Below are 16,347 nucleotides of genomic sequence, written 5' to 3'. Positions count from 1 at the left end.
TTTTTTTTTTTTTTTTTTTTTTTTTTTTTGGCAGCATAGTTTCCTCCTAATGAAGCCAGGCCAAGATTAAAATGGCCTTCCATTCCCCATGCGTCTCACTGCAAGCAGCAGTGCTGCAGATCTGAAGCAGGCCAGGGAGAAGCTGCTTAGGGTTTAAAATGTCAAACTCTTGATCCTTCTCACTGGAGGGGAGATGTCTCATGGATAATCCAGAAATGTGAAATAATCCAAAAAACCGTTCCTCCTGGGCTCTGGGTGGGAAAATAAATGAATGTGGGGGCTGGGTGTTTGAGCAGGTCACAGCTCAGTGAGATACATAATGGAGCCATCCAGTGAGGCCTGAACACAGGAGGAACTGGGATGCCATCCAGCCCCACATTCTGGCCACGCTCCCTACTCAGGGCTGGGAGTTGACAGCACTGTCCTCAGACTGATGCATTCAGTTGCTCCAGAGACATCTGTCCAGCACCCACTGTGACCCAGGCATTGGGGGGGGGGGGGGGGGCACCACAGTGAACACCACAGAGGAGGTCCTGGTCCTCAGGGGCTTCCAGTTTAGAAAGAAGGACATTTGATAATCATTTGGTAACGATTGCTGTACAAAGGACTGCAAAAGAGGAAAAGGTAGGAGGCCGTGGGAGCCTGCACCAGGCTGACCAGATCCTGAAGCTGATGCCTGAAGGGGCATCAGCTAGACAGGGAGTGGGAAGAACATTCTGGGCAGAGGGAACAGCGATGGGTAAAGCCCTGGGGTAGGAAGGAGCTCAGATTTGAAAAACTGATAGGAGGACAGTAACACTGACCGAGCAGGCAGGGCAGGCAGGGCATTGGAAGGAGTTTGAATTATATTCCAAGACCAGTGGGAACCATTGAGGAGTTCTCCGCTAGAAGGCGCCCTCCCAACCCCCCCCCCCCCCCCCCCACAGAGCAAGTATCAGGAGTAGTGGTTCAGCTCAGCCTCACATCTTGAGCCCCTCGATGCCCGTCCCAGTACCAGGCATAGGGGAAGCAAAGCAGACACGGCTCCTGTCCTCAGAGCTCAGCATCCACCCCAGGAAGCTAAAACCAGTACCTGGTGGAAAGTGGCAGGTGCCCAGACGTAGGGAGAAACAAAGCTTATGTACCAGGAAGGTGGGTGGTAGGGTCAGAAGTCATCTTTCAGAACTTCTGGTGAAAAAAGGGGCACATTATCTGTGCTGGGGCCTTCATGCAATGCTGCCTCGCTGACCCTTCACAGCAGGCCAGGAAATGGTTGCGCCCTCCCCCTGGCACCCCATCAGATTATCGAGGAAGCAGGTGCAGCTCTGAACCTTGCCAGGGTATCCACAGTTAGTGAATGGTGTAGTCAGGATTTGAACTCAGTATTGCTTCCCCAGAACCTGGGTACCCTGCCATACCACTCCCCCTCCAGCCCATGCCACTGAGTCACCATCCACCAAATGACAGATTGGACACTCCCTACAAATGTTTCTGGGTCTGACATTTTAAATGGATTTTGAGGTTCTGTGGAAGCATTTGAACTTGACCTTGAAAAATAGGCAGGATTTGGACAGCCAGAGACTTGGGGCGGGGGGCAGGGCATTCCAGGCAGAGGGAACTGTGGGCAAGGGGAGGTCACACCCCACTGTGAGTTAGAAGAGGAAAGCTCAGGGGAGCCAGAGTTGGAAATGTGGGACCCCCTTGGTCAGAGAACTGAGCTGGTGGGACAGAGAGGGAAGGGGTAGGGGGTGGGGAGCGCTTGGGCCCCATCTCCAGTCCCTTAGATGGAAAGCAGAGCCAGGGAGACTGACTCCACACTGGGCCCCCATGACTGAAGATCAGCCCTACCTAGACCCTGGGGATGGGGATGGGATCAGGAAGGGCCCTCCAAGGTGCTCAGGAATGTCAAGTCCCCCTGTCCTCCCTATTCCCTCTCAGGCCTGGACCTGAGGCCAAGAGAAATGTCACAGGTCTTCCAAGGTTACACCAGCCTGGGGCCTGACCAGAGCAGGAAGCAGTTTCCAACCAAGGCCACTAAGCCAGCCAGGGTCAGGAGGCATGCCCGGACCTGGGCCAGGCCCCGGCTGCTCTGTGCTTTGTCTCTCTGTGTCTTGAAACCTCAAGAGGTCGCTTGATCTTGCCTCTGGCTCTGAGCAAGAAGCCCTCACGTCTGGGGTCAGCCGTCTCTCCCCGGCCTCTTGCGGGCTCTTTTTCACACTGTCCTCCCTCCCATCCTATTTCTTGCCTCTCGCACAGCCATTTTCAGGCCAGGCCTTCTCATTCTGAGCCCTCATTTCCTGGAAATATAATCTCTCTGTGAACATGCTCTCTCATGCTCCTCCTCCCCCATTTCCCCGCATCCCTGTGGACCCGGAAGAACCTGAGGGGGTGAGGCCCTGAAACGGGAGGATCGTGGCAAGGAGCATGCGTGTAGGTGCAGACCAGCCTCCGTGCAGGGCCTGGTTCCATCCCTTACCAGTTGTGTGACCTGGTGAGTCACATCACCTTGCCGCGTATCTTGTAGAATTAATGAGATTAGCCCTGAAGCCCTTAGCCCGGTCCCTGGCACACAATAGGCACGTAGCCAGTGGTTGGTAAATGAGTGGATAAATGCCTCCCACCAGCTGAATTCTGTCACCCAGTCTATGTCACACACACACACACACACACACACACACACACACACACACACCTCTGACCCTTTCCTCCTTGCTCCGGACTTTGTAGCCAGGCTTCCTTCACCTGCTGTCCCTGCTGTCTCCTAGGAAGGATTTTGTATCTAGTGTGGGTTTGGGGCCTTTGGTGGGAGGCTGTGAAACAAACACCACCTAGTTTTTGGCCCATTCGTCCCTGGAGAGGGGAGTGGTGCAGAGACAAGGTAAGTCACAGGCTCCACCCCAAGGCCTCTGAAGCCTGATGGGCAACGGGACCCAGACTTCTAAATGACCCAGGTCAGCTAGACACGCTTCCCATGCGGTTCTTCGCACCAGTCCCCTCTCTCAGTGCAGATCATCTGAAAAAGATAGCCTTGTGACTTTGTAATACATCGTGGGTTTTTTTTCTCCCAGCAGATTTTCCATCTTTGTCATCATGACTTTTGCTGCCATAGTGCCCTCTATGCTAGAGGGCAAGGGGACGTAGGTTAATTCTGTGTTCAACACACACGAGCCAGCCACACCTGCCCTGGGCCAGGTATTGCATCTGGTGCTGAGGATACCACTGAACGAGACAAGCAATGTCCTGCCCTCATGGCGTTTACAGCCTATAAACAGGTGTTCATTGAAAGCCTCCATGTGGGCATCACTCTCCAGGGCAAGGACTGAAATAGTCCCACCGGATATACCAGGGGCCGCCCTCCTGAACCATGAGCAGGGCGAGCAGCAAGAGCTTCCTGGAGGCAGAAAATGGGTCTTGAACAAATTTGAGGCTCCAGAAGCTGTAGCCTTGGGTCAGTGCAACCGGTGCCTGCCACAGCTCTGCCCTGAGTCCTGCCCCCAGCCCGAGTGCATTCTCCCCTTTGTGGCCACCAAAGTGCTTGTTCAGCATTTCTGGATGCATGGTGTCTGGAGCCCCTTCCCCACCCCCCAAATATTTACTGGATGAATTAATTCAAGTCCATTTGCTCCTGTGACTCCGTTGCTTAACATCTTTTGATTGCATCCTCTCTCCAGTCTCACAAAATAAAGGCCCAGCTACCTAGCCTGGTATTCCAGGTAGTCAGGTCTTTTTCGTCTCTGACCTCCTCACACACTCTCCCTTTCCAGCCCTAGAATGTGGAATTAGGAGGGAGCTTTCCGGGGCAGCCTTTCCCCAGGGTACCCTGTGCCTTTCCTCTGGCTGTCCCTGGCCTGGGTTGCCCTTTCCTGCCTACCATCCATCTCCCACCTGTCAGTTCCTATCTTTCATTCAGACATCACCTCCTCCAAGAAGTGTTCCAGGATCCTTCCCAGGCGCACTTAATCTCCAGCCTTTTATGCATCCATGACAGCCCTTCCTGGGAATGTCCTCCTTATCACGTCCTCATCGGCTCCTTTAGACTGGCTGCTTGTCTCTGTGCATGTTCCCTGCCTTCCCTGATGTCTCATCGTGCCTGGGACGTTGTTTTTTGCCTTGAGTCAAAGAGGAGCATGTACAAAACAAAACAAAACAAAAAACAAAGAGGAGCATGTAGACCATAGAGAATTGAGAGAGGGAAAGGTGAGCACTGGGAGTCGGTAGGAGACCATCTCTCTCCCCCTTGCTGTCCTCACATAGGTTCCTAAGATGGGGCAGGGGAGGGGTGTATGAATAAACCAGTCTGAACTCTGCAGGCTAACTAGGTTTTTGGAGTTCTCCAAGTACAACCCCGCCCAGTTTACAGACAGGGAGGGGGACTCGCCCAAAGACACAACAGCCACCCTAGCAGGAAGCATGGAATGACAGAGCCAGGAGGGGCCCTTGGGGATCACTCGGTCACGTGCCCAACATATACGCATCGCTAGTGCCCGCCTGCGGAGTCACCTCTGATCAGGAAGGCAGAGAGTACGGGTGTTGGGTGTAGAGCCTCCTAGGACTGGTAAGCAGTGTGCAGCAGCAAGGTGGGAGATACACAGAAGCTTGGTGGGTGACCATGGATACGAACCCTATTTGGTCCCCATAGCCTCCCCCTCTATGCCCAGCAGTAGAGGAAGTGGGGAAAGATCCCTAAGGAGAGAATGGCTGGCAGAGCCAGAATTTAAGGAGTGCCTATGGCCACACCATGGATGGAGTGCCTATGGTCACTAGATTTTGAAAAAAATGTTCTGGAGTGGGGAGGAGAGCCACACCCACACCCTACAGCCGGTCCGTCCCGCCAGACTGCCTCCCATCTGTCAAGTGTGGTCTGAGCCCCCAGGGAAGCAGTATCCTCTCTACATTTGAGGGACTCACAGGCCTGACTTTGCCTGAAGATGTCAGAGGGGTTGCCTTTGGGCAACTGTGGTTTGCCTCTGACCCCTTTTCTTTGGGGCCTGAAGATCTCTTCCATTACCTATTCAACCCCCAATTTTACATAGAAACTGAAGCCCAGAGAGGGAAAGGGCTTGCCCTGGGTCACACAGCAAATCAGTCTCTCAAACTTCCATGCATTCTCTGTGCCTTCTGCTCCACTGCCTTGTTTGGTGTTGAGACCCCCTCCTGGAGGGCAGAGACCAGAAGGTGGAGGTTAGACCAAGGGCTCCCAGCCCGGCAGTTAGTGGATGTGAATACATGTCTGCTGGTTGCTTAAACGAAAACACAAAACATGTGCTCCTTTGCGGGGAAGAGCAGCCTGGACAGCCTGATATCTACATGACCTGCAGCACTGTGAATCCCTGCTCCGCTATCCCTCCATGCTCCCGGTGCCAGCCCCTACTGACCGGCAGAGACCATTTCATGCCTTGGCACCTCAGACGGTAAAACTGCTAGAGCGCGAGGACTCAGTGGAACGTGGTTCTGCAGTTGTTCAGTATGGAGGCACTAAAAGGTTAAGTCTCATGAACAATGGCTGGTGTCCTGGGGCGCCAGGTGCATGCTGGCACTGGGGATGTAGAGGTACCACACACAGGTCTCTGCCCTGGAGGAGCGTGGAAGGGAATGACAAGTGCACCAGTAGCTATGGTAACGGGGTGGTCTAAGGAGGCGTCCTGGAGATGTGCAAGACCTGAGCTGGACCTTGACATGCTGATTGGACTTACACTGGTCGTCGCTCTGGCATTGGGTCGGCACATATTCTTGACGCCGGCATGTGCTGGGCGCTGCGCTCAGCAGTGAGTTGAAGAGCCATAGTCCCTCCTGCCAAAGCTGGGTTGGGTGCCCCCTCTGTGCTCCCTGAACCCCACCCCCACCCCCACCAACGGCTGCCTTTAGCACAGCCCCCATCTCCCGACATTTGTAAATTGCCTGCTTTGGGGGTCGGCTTTGCTTCGGTCTCTGCTCTGTGAGCCCCGCAAGGGCAGGGGCCAGATCCGTCTCCTCTGCTTTGTCCCCAGTGCCCAGCACAGGGCCGCCTGGCATGGCAGCATTAGTTCTGTTTTGTAGAAGTCAGGGTTCTACATGGCTACAGCATTCTCCCTTCTCCCCGCTCAGGAACCTCTGGTTTTGATTCTCTCCCCATCCCCCAGATTCTGGCCCAGTCCCGAAAGCTGGGGAGGGCAGAGGGAGGAGGAAGGTGAGACAGCGAGGGCTGAGCCGAGGGGTGAGAAAGCCTCCCTGCTGCCTGGCCGCCGGCACCACGGGAATGGTTCTGGCAGGAGCTGCCTGCTGGGCTGAGATCACCATGGAGACCTGGCTTGGAGAGGGTCACTGGCAGTGGCTAAGGGCCGGAGGGGGCGGGGGTGACAGGGATTTGTGCAGAGGCTCCCAGCCTGCCCCGGGGCCCTTAGGGGGAGCAGAGAAGACTGGGGTTTGGTATGGTCCACTTGCTGAGTGGTTTGGAGCAGCTGGTCCTGAATCTCCCCCTCACTTGTCACCCCAGCACACTATACGCGTCTCCCCAATGGCGGTTCCTCAGCTTGCCAGCTGTTCCTCAACTGCAGTAAGGCTGCCCTACAGATAGGTACCCCCAGGCCCCAGCTGAACCCACCCGTTCCCCCAGATACAGTAGTCCTGTGCCCTCGTGGATGCCCTGCTTATCCCTACAGCTGTTCCTGTTTGTCACCCTAACTGGAGAACTGACATCCATTCCCAGCAGCACCCCCTGCCCCAAGAGCTGCTCTCCCACCGTTCACCCTAGTTCTAACACAGCTGCCCCCTGACAGGCGCACCCCGTCCCCCTGCGGCTGATCCACCACCCTCCCTCACTGCAGGGGACCTGACGGGCTTCACGGGCTGCAGCTCCTGCCCTTCCCCTCCCACCTCTGCTTGCTGCCTGCCTGGGTGATACACCGGGATGGGGGCTGCCCCAGCCTTGTGAGAGCCCACCTGGCTCCCCTGGCCCTGGGGGGAGTCCTGGCAAGTCCAGCCTCAGGACAAAAGTCTTCCCCAGGGCCGACTGCCCAGCAGACAGCAGCCGAGGCTGAGCAGAATTTAAATGTGGCCCTGTTGCGAAGGGAAGCCAAGAAAGGACAAGGGAGGAAAGGCTTTCTGTGGCCGCCTGTTTCCTGCAGGGGTGGGGGAGGGAGGACGGCCCGCTGAGGGGTCTTAGAAGGCAGTTTTAGAACCCCCCACCCCTTATTTCTGGTGGGATGGGTCACTCACCAAGTGTGGGATGGGAATTTCAGGGCTCTGCGAGGAGGCCCCCAGAACTCAGAAAGTGCCAGGCTAACGACTGCCGGTCTTGAGAATAACCCAGCCCATCCCTGTCCCTCTGGGCATCTTCCCACTTAGCCCCAGCAAAACCTTGGGTTCTGAATGGGGAAGTCTGGAGAAGGGGTACTTCAGGCCTCCAATGTCTAGTGATCGTAGAGACTGGGAACTTGGGAGTTTCTGAGCCTCAGGAGGGCGAGGGGTACAGCCAAACACTGATGGTATTGTGCTGGGCAATTTCTTTCTTCCTTTATTCAGACAGACTTCCTCCTCACCTCGAGCCTCTGTAAGGAACAGAATAGCATTGGCGGGGGGGGGGGGGGGGCTGAGAAAGGGTTGGAATTAGAAGAAACAAAAGTGCACGGGTGTGTAGTTCACACCTGTGCCGTGCTCAAGCCCTGTCTTCCCCACCGTGTCCTTCCTCAGAACAGAATTCCTAAACTCATCGTTGGACGAGGAAACTGAGGCTTGGGGCACCTAGCTGGCCCAGGTCCCAGGAAAATAATTACGACTTGTAATTAGGATCCTTTATTATGTTTTATGTACCAGGGTTAATCTACCTTAAACCACTGAATCCTCCCAGCAAACATATGGGCTGGTTTCATTATCCCCTTTTTTACAGATGAGCAAACTGAGGCTCCTAGAGATTCACCGACTTGCGCAACGTTATAGAGCTATCCGGTAGTAGTGCTAGCATTTGAACTTGGTTGTGTCTGACTCAGGAGCCCAAGTTCTTAACCAACGGCACTGCCTGGAGCCCTGACTCCTCTCCTTTACCTCTCAGTGGTACGGGCCTTAGATACGAACCTACTTTACAGATGGGGAAACTGAGTTCAGAGAAGGCCAGAAGCAGTCCATTGTCGCGGGGGCTGGGGGGGGGGGGGGTTACTCTTTGGAGTTTTCTGGGAGAAGGAACGATGTCATTAGCTTCTCCCAGGATGCTGGTAGGAAGTGGGTGGGGGGTCCCACTCTTAACATCCCTGTTCTCAGAATTCCATGTCTGTGCCTACAGCTGACTTCTGCCTCTTTTGTGTTTCTTTGCAGCTTTCAGAAAACCAACGCCAAGACCCCTCCCAGCGTCCACATTGTCCTCTGGCAGGAGCGCCTGCCCCTCTGCCTCCCGCCCCACCCCCCCGGTACCCCTTGCACTCCCACCTCCCCCCACCTCTCCCTGCCCATCTCCTCCACGCAGAAGCCGAAGGTGAGCCCTTTCTGCACAAAACCAGCAATTGTAAATACTTTTTAAAAATGTACAAAACTTAAAAACAAAACACAGTTTTAGAAAAAGACAAAAAAAAAAAGAGAGAGAGAGAGAGAGCGAGCGTGTGCAAGAGGTTGCGAGCGGGGCCCCGAGGTGTCCAGAGCCCCTGCAAGTATGCACTGAGAAATTTATCTACAGGTCGTTTGACAAAAATGAACAATATCCTATTTATTGTATATACTGTTTTATTATAAATCGTGGATTGTATATTGCATTCTGTAAACCTGCTGTGGTCCCGTGGTGTGCAAATTCGCATGGTAGGGGGGAGGGAGAAGAACCTCTTGCGGGAGCTTTTTTTTTTTTTTCTTTCTTTCTTATTTTTCACTCTTTTGGGTTTTCTCTTCTGTTGTTGTTGTTGTTTTCTGTTTTGGCAGGACACACCCAAAGATCCAAGTTTGTATTAAAAAGAAATGAAAAAAAGCAAAAAAAAAAAAAAAAAAAAAAAGCCACCTTGTGTCTTGTGAAAGGGGGTGAGTGAGGGTGGATGGAATTGGAAGAGGCATGGCTGCGTTTTGTCAGGCACTGGTTCCCCAAAGTTGAAATACCTTCATGTGTCCCCTCCCTCTGAGTTCTCCCTTCTGCCTGGGATCAGAGTCAGCTTTGCATCTGGGAACCGCCCCCAGACCCCACTCCCAGATTACCGCCCAGGCCCTGGGTCTCCCTTGCCCCTGGGGTTCCCCGGCCAGCTCCATAGGCCTTTGTGGTCCCTGGTCCATGCATTATGTCCCAGATCCAGGCATTCTGCCTGGTCTTGGTCCTGGGTCTCCCCTGATCCTGAGACCTGTATTCTGTCCCACGCATCAGGACCCCAGAGTACAGGGATGCTTGCCTCTAGGATCCCCTGTTCTCCCCCCAAGTCCTAGGTTTCCTCTCCCTGAGGGATCCCCGTTATGAATCAGGTCTTGGGTCTCTCTGCTTCTGGACCCTTTCATTCCATCCTAGATCTCAGGTCTCCTGACTCTAGTCCCTTCATTTGTACTATGTCACCCCAGCCTTTGGTCCCTACAGTTCTACCCTGGTTCAGGGAACCTGTCTTTGAGATACGCGTTCCATCCTAAACCCAAGAACCCTTGTGGGATACACCCCTTCCCCACAAGGACTGGAGTACTCTTGCTTGCGTATCTCCCATTCACCCCAGGTCTTGGGTCTCCTTGGTCTCCGGGCCCCCCATTTTGCCCCAACACACCTGCATTTGCACACCTGTGCAAATTCCAAAGTTTGACTAAGCCAGTAACCCTGATACTTTTTTTTTTTAAGTTTATTTATTTTGAGAGATACAGAGACAATGTGAGCAGGGGAGGGGCAGAGAGGGAGGGAGAGAGAGAGAGTGAGAATCCCAAGCAGGCTCCGTGCTGCCAGCGCAAAGCCAGATGCAGGGCTTGAACTCAGGAAACTGTGAGATCACGACCTGAGCCAAAACCAAGAGTTGGACACTCAACCAACTGAGCCCCCCAGGCACCCCAACCCTGATATTTCTGCCTTTCTCTCTCCACCCTGAACCCCAAATCCCAGCTCTGTTTCCTCCCAGCTTTTATAAATTTTGTATAAAGAAAACCCATTTCTGGCCTATTTCTGGTGGGCCTGGAAAAGCTAAATTGTTCCCCACTCCCTGACTTTGGGGAGCACTTGGCTGTCCTTGACCACTTTGGGCTGCCTGGTCTTTAGCAGACAGCTTTTCCCATGGATCCACTTCATGCTGAAGTTCTGTGAAACGTGGCTCTCTGTGTGTCTCCCGCTGAAGATCAAGGAGATCCCAAGGGATGGGCTCCAAATGGCCCAACCAGCAAGGCTCAGGTCTTGAGAGAGTCTGAGGAACCCTTGGTGTGAGGGGGAGAGAGACCCCCAGCTTCTGGGGACACCTGTCTGGAGGAGGAGGCCAGAGGATTCAGATGGGGCAGGTAAAACAGTCCCCTAAAAAAAAAAGTCCCCTAAAACGGCAGCCTCTGTGCTGGATGTGAGGTTTAGCCACCCACCAAGCCCCCTCTAAGCATCCATAAAACTCAGAAGAAGACACTGTCGCCTCACTGCACGGCGAGGCGAAGGCAGCAACACTAAGCTCAAGGCTACATTCCAGTATGGCGCTGCAAGTGGGGGCAGGGAGCAGTGAGACCCAGTAGGAGCCTGGAAGGGGGTCTTTGTCACCTGAGGAGTAAACAGCACGTGCAAAGGCCTGGGAGGTGGGGGCGGGGCAGGCAGAAGCCACACATCTTAGGTCGTTTTGGAGCAGACGCTGTGTGTGGAGGGGAGAGGACAGGGAGAGGGCTTTGACAAGGTCACTCTGGAGCCCGGTGGAGGCTCTTTGGAGTAGGTGGCATGGATGGAACCAGTGGGGGAGGCGAGAGAAGCTTGTTTTCAGCCCCATGAATTGCCTGCAGGGAGAAAATAAGTGTGTTCAGTGCTGCTGAGAAAGCAGAAGAAGCTTGGGAACGCTGTCCAGGTGGGGCTGGCTTGGGAGAGGTTGGGGGAGGGGGCTGAGGACTGGGGGGCGGGGTACGGAGGGTGCCCAGAGGAGTTTCAGTGAGGTAAGGGGGCAGTAGGGGGAATTCAGTGGAAGGGACTGGGGGCTCTGCTTGAAATGGGGAGGGAGGGCAGTGAAGGCTTGTGTGCCCAGGAATTGGTGGGGGTGGGGAGGGAAGACCCAGGAAGGAAATGGAAGTTTAGGGAGGTGATTATAGCCCAGGAGGGGGCTCATTAACTTGAAGAGGGTTTTGGAGAAAGGATGGGGATTCACTGCCAAGAATGGAGCTACGGTTTCTGGGATGGGAGGGAGACTTGGAGAGCAAGCTCCTGGAAAGTGAAAGTGAGGGGCGACGTGAGAATGGGAGCGCCGGGAGGGAAAGGGTCTCAGTCTTGAGACTTAGTAAGGGGTGAGGAGGGCAGAGGTGTATTTTGGAGAGCAGACTTGGGAGATCTGCCAGGGCCAAGGGCCCGGCCTTTGGGATGGAAGTCTCTCCGACCCCGTCCAGGTGGGTAGGGCAGGGATGGGGGTCACCCTATTTTGATCTGTTCTTTTCAGAAATTTTGGCCTCACCACAGTCACAGCCCTGCACCTGATTCCAGAAAGCATCAAGGCCATGCGGCTCAAAGATGTTTGGGGGTCAGCACTGTTGTTGAATACTTCCCTGAAGTTTGTGTTCCTCAAAACAATCCTTGAGGTAGAGAATTTACTCGCCTCATTTATAGATGAGAAAATAGGTTCGAGACAGAGAGTAAGTGACTTGTCCAAGACCACATGAGAAGTGGGCAGAAGTAGTGTGTCTCAGAGCCCTTGGTCAGTCTTTCTTTCTTTCTTTCTTTCTTTCTTTCTTTCTTTCTTTCTTTCTTTCTTCTTTTCTTTCTTTTCTTTTAGTCCTTGGTCTTCCGTAACAATTTAAATTAAGAAAAAAATCTTGCTTAAACAATTCACTCAAGGGGCACCTGGGTGGCTCAGTTGGTTAAGCATCCGACTTCCACTCAGGTCTTGATCTCACGGTTCACGGGTTCCTGCCCCGAGTCGGGCTCTGTGCTAACGGCTCAGAGCCTGGAGCCTGCTTCGGATTCTGTCTCCCTCTCTCTGCCCCTCCCCTACTCATGCTCTGTTTCTCTCTGTCTCAAAAATAAACATAAAGAAAAAATTTTCTTAATTCAAAGTTTAAATAAATATAGGAAATGATTTATTTATTATGTACCAGGTACTGTTCTAAACTCTATATATAAAATTCATTCCATGTCCACAACAATTCTATGACAAGGCTTTATTGTAATGATTATTATCCTGTTTTATAGAAGGAACCTCAAGTGCAGAGAGGTAAAGACCACTCAGTGAGTAAATAGTGATCCCAGAGTTCAAACCCAAGTAATCTGGTTTGGGAGTCAGCTTCGATGTACTGTTAAAAGTGAAAATCCACTCTACCCACATCCCTGGTAATAACCTATGTGTCAACATTTTCAGGTCCATTCATCTAGAGCAATGTTTCTCAGCCCAGAAAGTCTGATTTCATTGGGCTGGATGGGTCTTGGGTAATGGGATTTTTAAAAGCTACCCTGGTGATTCTAATGTGCAAAGTTCAGAATCTCCAATCCAACTATTGTGCTGAGTGTTTACACACAAGTACCCACCTGTGTGCACACACCTATATTTTTTTTTATTTTTTTTTAATGTTTATTTTATTTTTGAGAGAGAGAGACAGAGTGCGAGCCGGGGAGGGGCAGAGAGAGAGGGAGACACAGAATCCAAAGCAGGCTCCAGGCTCCGAGCTGTCAGCACAGAGCCCGACGCGGGGCTCGAACACACGAACTGTGAGATCATGACCTGAGCCGAAGTTGGACGCCCACCCGACTGAGCCAGCCAGGCGCCCCTGCACACACCTATATTTAATGTGTTGTCCTAGGTGTTCGTAAGATGTACACATCTTATGTACACATAAGAAGAAGATGTGTACATCTTATGTACACATAAGAAGTATGTGTACACTGTGGTATCCATTAGTGTTTTTCACTGAGTGGCTGTAAATTACTATGGGTTTTCTGAGTGACTGTTAGAGACACTGTAAACACATTCATTCCACAAATATTTCTTAAGCACCTACAAGATTCCAGGCAATGGCCTAGGCATTTGGGGATATAACAGTGAACAAAACAGATGGGGTCTCTGCCTTTGAGTGCATAGTCTGTTGGAATTGACAGATTTGGTCTTATGTCTTTGCCTGTCTGTGGCAGGGGGATAGCTGCCCTTGGAGGTTGCTGAAGGGTGACTGGCTGGCTGGGAGAGCTTAGGAAGGTGAGATTTGCTAGTTGGCTGTGTGCATGGTGGCCTTTCTAGCCCTATGTGCAAATATATTAGAGAAGGAGACATAGGGCATGTTTCTGGGTTTGAATGAGTGTGGCTGGCTGTGTGGCATGTGTGTAAAGATGTGCATGATCTGGGCCTGTGAAAATGTAGGCAACAGCACGAAGAGAGCATGATAGGGAAGGCTGCGTGCAAGGTAGGCAGGCACCAGCCCAGGACTGCACACAGATGGTGGCACATGCACACACACGCGCATACAGCCAGCAGCTGCAAGAAGGAGGCTGGTTTCCAGTCCCGGGGCACAGACTCCCAGGACCCGGAGAACTCTGCTTTGGGTATGTGGAGGAGGCACAGCTGGGGCTGGAAAGTCTAGAGTGGGAGGGAGGGAGGCTGGGGAGCCACATCCTTGATCTCTGGTCTGTTTCAGCAGTTCCGGACTTGGTGCTCTGGGTCTTTGTGTGACTCTGGGTCTCCCTCTCTCTGATGTCTGGATATTGGCATCATTCTCCCTCTTCTGGGTCTTGGGCTCCGAGGCTGATCACATGACTCTGGGTCACCACCTCTCCAGCCTACTTGGCTCTCTGTGTCCCCCCTCCAAGTCTGTCTCTGCCTCCGTGTCTGACTCTGTCTCCGTGTCCTTCCTTGTCCTTGCCAGGTGGGGGGAGGGGGTCCAGTGCTCAGGGAGCAGGTGTCAGCTCACTCAGGCAGCAGGGAGTGAAGCCAAGGAGGGCACAGAGCCAGCAGCCCCTGGACACACAGCCACACTCCAGGACACAACTCAGGGCGCTCACAGGAATGCACAATGACATACATGGAGAGATGGGTTCTCAGGGACATACATACAGGTGCACAATTCAACACACAGCTAAGCCCAGAAACACAAGGATGCCAGACAAGATCACATGCAGATAGCAAGGGATCACACAGGCGCGCGCGCGCACACACACACACACACACACACACACGGCAAATACTTATTCAGGCACACACCAGAACAGTCCCATGTACACCTGGGACATTCTTCCAGAGAAAAACCCAGAGCCACGGGCACACAAACGGATACAAACACACACACACCTTCAGGCATGTGCAGGCACACAGGCTCAAAGGTAACAAACACAATCACACGCTCGTACACAGATGTACAAAGACACAAGTACACTCAGTTACCCCTGGGCTATCACACACCCAGTGCCACATACGTTCGGGATAGGGAGGTAAATGAGCACGGAGAGGCCAATACCCTCAAGGACAACCAGAGACGGAGGCACAACAGGCACACTGAGGGACACACCCAGGCACAGGCAAGAACATCCTCAGGTACATACAACCCCCCCCCCCTCGGGGGCTCACTCTGGAGCACCTGGGGACACGCCCACAGGCGGCCGGAGCCTGCGGGGAAGGGGGGGGGAAGGGGGGCGGGGGAAGCCGGGCGGCCTCAGCGCACCTGGCGCCAAGGGCTCGCCCCCAGGCGCCCGGAGCGTGCGTGCCCGTGCGTGCGTGCGTGCCCGCCCGTGCGCGTCGCCACCTGTGGGAGGAGAGGTGCGCACTGCGCCCGGGGCTGCCCGGCTGGCGCGGCGCGGGGGGAGCGGTTGCCATGGCGCGCGGAGCGCGGCCGCATACTAATGGGGAGGCCACGGGCGCTGCCCCCTTGCCGGCCCGGCTCCCTCCTCCCGCTCCTTCCTTCAGGCACTACGAAGTCACCCCGCTGGCGCCCCCCCACCCCCAACACTCAAAGGGCCCGAGTCCTGGGGGCTCTCGGGAGGCCCCGGGCTCCGGGACCCTCGCCTCCCCCAGTGCCCCAGAGAAGGCCCAGGCCGGGTGCAAAGAGGGCCGAGGGAAGGCCTGGGGGGGCTGCCCTGCCTGGGTGCGGGCACCGAAGGGGCACGGGAGCTGGGAGCGCAGGTGCCGCCTTGGAATGGGGGTGGCTATCCTGGGAGGGTGGGAAATAAAAGGGGGAACGTAACCCTTTTGTTGCCCGAGGGCCCCCCCCCCCCCCAGTCTGTCTTCCCCAGGCTTGACTGGGGAGGGAGAGGAGACTTGACCAATTCTTGTACAATCCACACCCCTCTCTCTGCTTCCAGCATCTCTCCGGTTTGGGCTTGACCTACAGGGGAGGGAGGGCGCATCACTTCACCGCCACCCCAGTTCTGCCCTGCCCGGAGTCTGACTGGTGATGTGGCTGTGTGCAATGAGGACTGAGGGGAAGGGGGCCGTGGCACCGGGATGGTTAACACCTCCCCGTTACCTCCATCCCAGTCCTAGAGTCCCCCTTTCGTACAACCTTGACCCCCTACCCTCTTAGCCCCACTGTTTTAATTGGCTTGGAGGGGCACGGCGGTACCCTGGGGGGGGGGGGGAGCCAACAGAGGGTTTGCAGGTAGAGACGGTGGGAGGGGGGCCTAATGGGGGGGAGCCAGGCGGTTGCCTAGCAACCCCACAGCTGTCTGTTGACCTAGAAGAAGCTGCGCTGTCTTGACACAGCTGGTGTTTACATGTAACCGAGGCTCTGGCTTAGCGCTTGCTTGGAGGAAAGCTGAGGCAGGGCCCTTGTGGCAGCCTGGCCCCGGCCCCCGGCTGTGGTGGGCTCCGTGCCTGCCTGCCCTCTCCGCTTCAGCTCCCACCTCAAGTCCAAAAGGAGAGAGAGTGGGAGGGCAGATCTCAGAGCTGGAGGCTTTGGAGCTGGGGAAAGTTGATAGACACACACACACACACACACACTCAACCTGAGGCCTTTAACACAGAAATGGTGGGAGAGACTAAGAAAGGGACAGGGGAGCGGGTGCCGAGTTTATGCACAGATTTCAACCCACGCACAAGAACACCAACATTCACAGGGACACACGAACGTTACGGACCCACAAAATCAAACTGACCTGGGCACACGCACACATAGGCACAGAGGTGGCCATTGACATGATGGCATCCAGACAGACACACAGTAACACAGTAATCAAATGACTGAAACCCCGACACGACACGCAGACGTCTTGATACAGAGGATAAACAGGCGCTGACCGTCTGACAGAGACACAAACACACTGACGCATATACAGAAACCCCCACGTGTTAACACCGGCACCTCTCACGTTAACAC

At 54.2% G+C, this 16,347-nt stretch overlaps 1 protein-coding gene across 8 annotated transcripts in view; it reads left to right on the top strand.

Moving 5' to 3' along the window:
• AHDC1 (AT-hook DNA binding motif containing 1) overlaps window positions 1–8,899 on the top strand; it is a 64,112-nt gene extending 55,213 nt beyond the window's left edge. For all 8 annotated transcript variants that reach the window (XM_042950651.1, XM_042950658.1, XM_042950650.1 and 5 more), the window contains one exon: window positions 8,266–8,899. The gene's annotated coding sequence lies outside the window, so the exon portion shown is untranslated. The remainder of the gene's footprint in view (window positions 1–8,265) is intronic.
• The last annotated feature ends 7,448 nt before the right edge of the window (window positions 8,900–16,347 follow it).

This window comes from Panthera leo, chromosome C1 (assembly GCF_018350215.1).
Source record: "Panthera leo isolate Ple1 chromosome C1, P.leo_Ple1_pat1.1, whole genome shotgun sequence".
Lineage (NCBI taxonomy): Eukaryota > Metazoa > Chordata > Mammalia > Carnivora > Felidae > Panthera > Panthera leo.
This window is presented reverse-complemented; position numbering and strand designations above follow the sequence as displayed.